This window comes from Manacus vitellinus, unplaced genomic scaffold, assembly GCF_001715985.3.
Source record: "Manacus vitellinus isolate BGI_N305 unplaced genomic scaffold, ASM171598v3 scaffold_47_pilon, whole genome shotgun sequence".
NCBI classification, from domain to species: Eukaryota; Metazoa; Chordata; class Aves; order Passeriformes; family Pipridae; genus Manacus; species Manacus vitellinus.
Window position 1 is genome coordinate 90,633 of NW_021940585.1, and position 6,849 is coordinate 97,481.

Below are 6,849 nucleotides of genomic sequence, written 5' to 3' on the forward strand. Positions count from 1 at the left end.
GCTCAGCCGGCCCGGGGGCGATCCCGGCCATCCCGAATCCCCGCGCTGAGGCCCCGAGCCCAGTCCCGCTGCCACCGAGGAATTCCCTCGCAGATTTGCGAGCGGAGCCGGACAAAGCCCTTCCCCTCCCCGGGGGATTGATGGGTTTATTCGTCCCATCCCCTAATGAGCCGCTTCCAGATCCCAGTAAATCATACGCACCGGGAAGGGCGAAATCGTGCTCCATAAATCAGACCTGAGGCTGACAAGGACTCCCCGCATCATTATCCCGGCGAGTTTCGGAGATCCCAGGTACCGCCGCCTCCTTTGCAAACCCCAATAAATCTGGGAGTAATCATTCCCGACAGCGAGGCAGCAAAAGCACCGGAAAACATTTTCTTCCCTTAAAATGTAAATGGAAAATTTATTGCGGGGAAAGAAAAACTTTTCTCCGGAGAGTCTGTAACCAGCAGCGGTGGGAGCCACTCCCCGGGGGATGGCATCGCCTCGGGATTTCTGGGAGAAATTCCTTGCAGCCCCTAAAAATTTTAGGGAAGATCTTTCTTTTTCCTTGGGGCGAAACGCGAGGAAAAAAAAGTGAAGCCAAGTGTCTCCAGTGTGTCCTGAAAGGACAGCGGAGCCAACGCGCCGGAGTCTGCTGCCTTCTGGTTTGTGTTTAGTCTTCGGAAAAAAAAAGAATTCCCCCCCCCGCACACCTCCTTTTGCCTTAAGGGGAGATTGATTTTATTAACTGGCCGACACCTGAAAGTAATCGGCATTTTTTTGGCGGCTGGTGGCGGGAAAAGGAGCCGTCCCTGGGTTTTCTCACTGCTCTTGCTCCTGATGGATGTGGAGCAGCCACGGATGATCCAGATGCTCCAGTGGGGTGGTGGGTGCTGGATGTGCCCTTACCCCCGTGGTCCCATCAAGGGGACACCCCCAGCACTTCCCTTTCCCACGGGGAAACTGAGGCACGTGGCCCTGGCACAGGTTACAAATCCCCCCCCCCCAGCCCTTCCGTGGCTCGTTCGTGGGTGGATTGGGAATGTTTGGCTGGAGGGAGGCAGGAGAAGGGAGGTCGGCCCCGAGAAACCCCCTTCGTGCATTCCAGGGGCTGTTTCTCCCCCTCCCCATGTGCTTCCCACCCCTCCCAGCCTTGCAGGGAGATTTGCTTTCCCAAGGAAAGGAGGAGCGGGAGCTCTTGTTTTCCCGTAACAGGATTGTCCCTGTCAGGATTTCAGGGGGTCTGGGGATGTTTGGACCTGCCAGGATGAAAGAGAGGTGGGGGAGCCGTGTGGAAACCAGAGGGATTGTCAGGGATTCTTCCTTCCCACCGACTGGTTCCAGCCGCCCCTGCTCCCAGCGAGGATGGGAGGGATCAGCCGGGGGTGTGAGGAGCAGGGAATCCCGGGAAGGAGCAGGGGAAGGGGAGATTGGAGCGTCCAACAGCTCAGAGCAGTGGTTGGACGGGCATTCTGGAGGGATGGATGGTGCAAAGAGGGGGATGAAGACTGAGAATAAGGCAGGAGCTGATCCCAGAAGTGTTTCAGTGTGGATATGGTTGGGAGACGCTTCTGCTCCGAGTGGTTTGGGTTGAAGGGCGAGGTGATCCCATGGGACACACGTGGCTGGGGGGACCCTGGCCCTCAGGGGCTGCTCGGGCTCAGGACACTCGGTCCTGCAAAGCAAACTCTGCTTTTGGCCTTCCCTGAGGGGTTTTGTCCCTTCTGCAGAGCCCTGGAGGGGTCCCCAAACCCAACGGGAATCTTCATCCGTGGCAATGGATGAGCCAGAAGGAACCAAACCCAGCAGTGCCAGCAGGACGTGGGACAGTTCCTGGGAGCTGAGAGGCCACCAGTGGGGACAACCCCGTGGCTGCAGTGGCCAAATCCACGCTGGACAGTGGGATCCCCCAAACCATTGTGTCCCACTGTCCCCACAGTGAGGGGGGAGGGCAGAGCAGCCCTGCTGTAGGGAGAGGGGCAGAATTCCTGGCTGCAGGGTTCCTCCCCACCACTTGCCCCCTGCTCAGGCCCCTCCTGTGACCTCGGGAGGTTTCCTTGAGCTCGGCCAAGGCTGATAAGGGGAACCAGAAACAGCTTTGACCTTTCAACTGCAAATCTCCCTGGAGGAGCCTCAGGCAGTTCCATGGCTAAAAGGCCCCTTGATAGGAAACAAAACCTGTACCATTGAACTTTGAAGGAATTCCACCCCCAAAAAAACCTCTCTGGGGCCCAAAGAAAGCGCCCCTGAGGGGCACCAGGTGGGTTTGATGGTGGTGAGGAGTGGGGCCAGCACATGGGAGGTGTGGCAGAGGTGCTGTGCACTGACCATCTGCACTGTGGGTCTTCTGCTCCCATCCTTTTTCCTTCTCATCTCTCGTTCCCATTTGGCTGCTCCTCTCACCCCGGGGGACCCACTGCTGGAGTGTAAAGATTTTGGGAAAACTGGGCACCTCCTTTGCTCTTCTCTGAGAGTGAGAGACCCTGATTATGATGAGACTTTACCTCTGCCAGCTGCAGGACTGGGGAGGGACAGACCCCCTGCCCAAGGCATGGACCCAGATGATCTTTAATGCCCCTTCCAGCCCAAAGCATTCTGTAATTCCATAATTTCCACGGATACACGGCATGCCTATGGAAGCAAAGCTCCAGCTGTGCTCTCTTTCCCACCCCAAAGCAGAGCAGTCCCTGGTGAAGGTGTCCAAGCAGTTGTGCCACAGGGACAATCCCTGCTCCAGGCTCACACCCTCTGGCTCGTGGCTGCACTGGGAAGGTGATGGCTGGAGCTGTTGGAGCTCATTAATTTCTTTGAGCGAGTTAATTGGAAAAAACACAACAGCAGGAGATGTGGCAGCTCTGGGAGGGGAACGTGCTCCACTCCGAGGGGATGGGGCAGAGGTCCTGCTTCCCAGTGGATGTTTGGATCCTTGTAAGTGGATTAAGGATCCTGGGATCACATTCCTGTCACTGGAGGGCTGTGTGTGAGCCCCCAGGGTGGAGGAGAACAGTGATACATTCCCCAAATACCTCCTCTTTTGGTTTCCACTGGAGCTTTCCCGTGCCTGGGGTGTTTATCAACAACAGCTCCACAGAGCTGTGGCAGGTGATGAAGAGCCTGAATCCCGCAGGATCAGGCCCTAAACACCAGCAGGTTCCCCATATTGCCTCCCTCACCATCCCTGTGTTTTCCCTGCTGTTGCTCAACCCCATTAAGGGGATCTGAGCCAGTTCAAAGCCTCGGGAGCAGCGGGGGGGAAAACCCGGAGCAATAAGTGGAGGCGACCTCTGCCAAATTGGAGAAGGAGGTGCCTTCCTCTTGCTGCCCAAACAACCCACAGCATTTTCCCATTAAACCTCGGTGCCCAGACCAGTGGGAGAGAAGGAAAGAACCAGGATCAGCCCTTCCTGCATGGAGACAAAGGTGAAAAGCTCCTGGAGCTGGGATTGCGGAGTCCGCAGCCGACCCTGGAGGGATGACCCAGAGAACTGAGATCCCAGGATGTGAAGCCTCTGGGAAAGTCATCAAATTCAGGTAATTTGGGGGAAAGTGAGTGTTTGAAGGTGTTGGTTCTGTGAAAAAGTGATGCTGGGGGCTGGATACCACATTCCTAGTGGGAAATGGGCTGTTCTGGGGGGAAAGTTGATTTGGGATTGTGTCTTTTGATGCTGCTGCTTCTGAGCATCTTCAAAGGTGGTTCCCCATCCCAGCAGAGCCCAAAGGCTGGAGGGAGGAGCTGGAACAGGAACCCACATTGAGGAGTGAGCTGGGGATGGACCCCCCTGGAATGGGCACTTGGGGGGGACATGGACCTCTGGGTTTGGGGCCTGGGGGGACCCTGTGCTGTGGGAGGCTCTGTACGAGGTGTTTTCACTGGGGCACAGCTTCAGAGATGCTCAATTTTAGCAGCTTAAGCACATTTGGGTGCGAAGCTGTTAATTTGGGTGATGCAGATCCTGCACATCCACTGGGATGGAACTGCCCCTTGAGCAGGATCTGACCTGCACCAGCAACTCCCCTTCCCTCCCAGCAGCCTCTCTGCCCGTCCCTCCACCCTCCCCTGCTCTGGGGGTTTTCTCCCAGCCCCCTTTTTGGGAGGATGTTGCTCGGATGAGAGGAAATGCCCCCTGCCCCCCCCAGGGACACGTGTGACCCGTGGGATGGGGTTTAATAGGTCCCAGGCACAACATTCCAGTGGCAGCTCCTTCCCTTCAGGTCCTGGGGGGAATAAATCCAATAACCTCACCCAGGGCACGAGCTCAGGGAGGCTTTCCCTGGAATTAACCCCCCTTCCTCCACCGCAGGAGGAGTCACGGCTGTTATCCCAAATCCGGAGGCGCTGGGGGGGAGGCAGAACGACCCTCTCTGTGCCTCCTATCCCCAGGGGCTGGGAAAGGGTTATCCCATCCTCTCAACTCAGCTGGAGCCAGGCCTGGGGACTGGGAAGGTCGATGTGCAGGGGGAGGGACGAGGTGGGTGCAGCAGCTTTTCTTTGCTCTCCGTCCCCCCGGCACTGCAGGAGGGCAGGGCACCAGGAGGGGATGCCCAGGGCAGGATTCCAGCACCCCCCTGGATTCCACGGTCCCTGAGAAGGTTTTTGGCAAAGGAAGGCCCAGAGGCTGCCCTGTGTCCCTCCAACTGGCAGTAATTTAATTACCTCCTTAGCTCAGACCCAGCGTGGGACTGGCTGGCCCTGGGGAGCCTGGATGGTCCTCCAGGCTGAGCCCCATCCTTGGATTCCAGCAGGGCCGGCTCCCAGCCCAGCCAATTCCCTGCATTCATCCCCCTCTACTCTTACTCATTCACACAAGCACTCCTGGGTTTATCCAGGGAAGGAGTGAGGGTTGTATCCACCCCAGGAGAGGCTGAAAGGGCAGCAGAAATGCCCTCCCTGGGTGGAAACAAAGAGCATTTCCTGCAGGAAAGAAAATCCCTCTGGAATCAGGTGCAGGATCCATCACCCCACCCCATTTTGCTTCTTGCTGGGACACCCCCACCTCGATGGGACCCCGTGTGCTGCAAAGCTCCCTTCCCATGGAGAGCTCCCTTCCCATGGAGAGCTCCCTTCCCATGGAGAGCTCCCTTCCCATGGAGAGCTCCTTTCCCGTGGGGCAGCTCAGTGGGACACAACGAGCTTTGGGAGCAGGTTTTATTCCAAGGATTCTGCCAGCCCTGCAGGAATGTGAGAGGGCACCTGGAGCCAGAGCCTCTGTGTTGCAATAAACAGGGAGCAGCTGGATGTGTTGGGAAGATCCTGATGGAGGGGCTCAGCCCCATCCTGAGCTGCTGCAATCCCTGGGATGGGTGACTCCTGGGAAAGAGCTGCTCCTCCTGTTTGGTTCTGGGTTTAGGGCACAGGTTGAGGGATAACAGGATGGGAGGCTCCCTACAAACACCTTTCCTCCTCTCTCTTGTCACAGCAGCTGGCAGAAGAGGAGGAGGAGGGTGACAGAGCCCAGCACAGGCTCGTGTTCTCCCCACCATCCATCCTCTTCCCCTCATCCACCCCAGGACCTGTGTGGTGATTCCAGAAGGCAGGAGGTGAGTGCTGTGCCCTCCCCAGCCAAGCAATCCCCAGGGATAACCCCCAAAATTCCGCCCTGGGACACACCCCAGTATGTTCTACCCAAGCAGGGTTGGTGACCCCAAAGGGACCTGAGCTCTGTGCTGTCCTGGCAGCTGCTGATCCAAAGGCATCAACCTCCCAACCCCATCCTGGCTCCCAGGGCCTCCCATCAGCCCCAATTTCCTCCAGCCCTGGTGATAAGAGGCTGTTCCTCAGCCCTGGAAATCTGATGCCCTGCTGTCAGGGAACACAGGTCCTGGGGGACGGGGGAAATGTGGCTGAGAATGAGCAGATCTTGCTTCTTTCCCTCCTTCCCACTGCCAAAAAATCCCTTTGGAGGATGAGTGTGGCCCGAGTGCTGCTCACCGGGATCCCCCTGGGCTGCATCCCCCTGATCTGAGCTGGATTCTGCAGGTTAAAAGCTTCCACCTGCACCACTGAACACCCCAAAACCAACTGGGTCCTCATCACGTTTTGATGCCCACCTGTTTTTTCAGGCTTTGTTCTGGTTGCTGAATCCCAGGGACTCGTGGATCCCACCCGAGTCAGGGATGTTCCCACCCTCTCACCCCCTCGTTTGGGGCCTGGCCTGGCCATGCCCAAAATCAGGGAGTAAAATCTCTCTTCCAAGCTGGTCTGGGAGCACATCCAGGGGGCTGTGGGTTTGCCTGATTAAGGGGCTGGTGGGATACTGGTTTTACTGGCCTGGGAGGGGCTGTCTCATAACACCCCAGCCCTGCAGGTCGTGGACCCGAGGAGCTGAGTCCTTCCACTTTATTTATTCCCATCTTTCGTCCCCCTGGGTGTCCCCTGCCCGTGCTGTGACATCCCTCTGCTCTGCTGGCCCTCAGGGCTTTCTCCCCCCAGCTGCTCTTGGGTTTGGGGTGAATTTTCCCCCCGATTTTCAGGTATCCCTGTGCACTCTGACCAGGTGTTTCAGCCTGGGGGGCTGCACATCCCAGACCTGACCACAACGGAATGAAACCATCTCCAGTTTCTGCTGGAATTTATCCAGCTCTGGCACTGCTGGTCCTGGGGGGCAGAGGGAAGCTGCTGAGGCAGGAAAATCAGACACCTCCCAAAATCCACTCTGCTGTAGACAGTGCCCTGCTTGGAGGTCTGTGAATCCAGAGCTGATCCATGCCCAGAAATCACACTAATTTAATTTCTAGATCGGTTCATCCCTGTGCCAAGCACTGCAGCGATTGAACTAAACTGATTTTCTCGAGGAATTCCTTGTTTGGGAGTGCTGGAGTCCTCGGCTCTGCTGCCAGTCCCCCTGGGCAGTTTGATTCCTCGAGGCT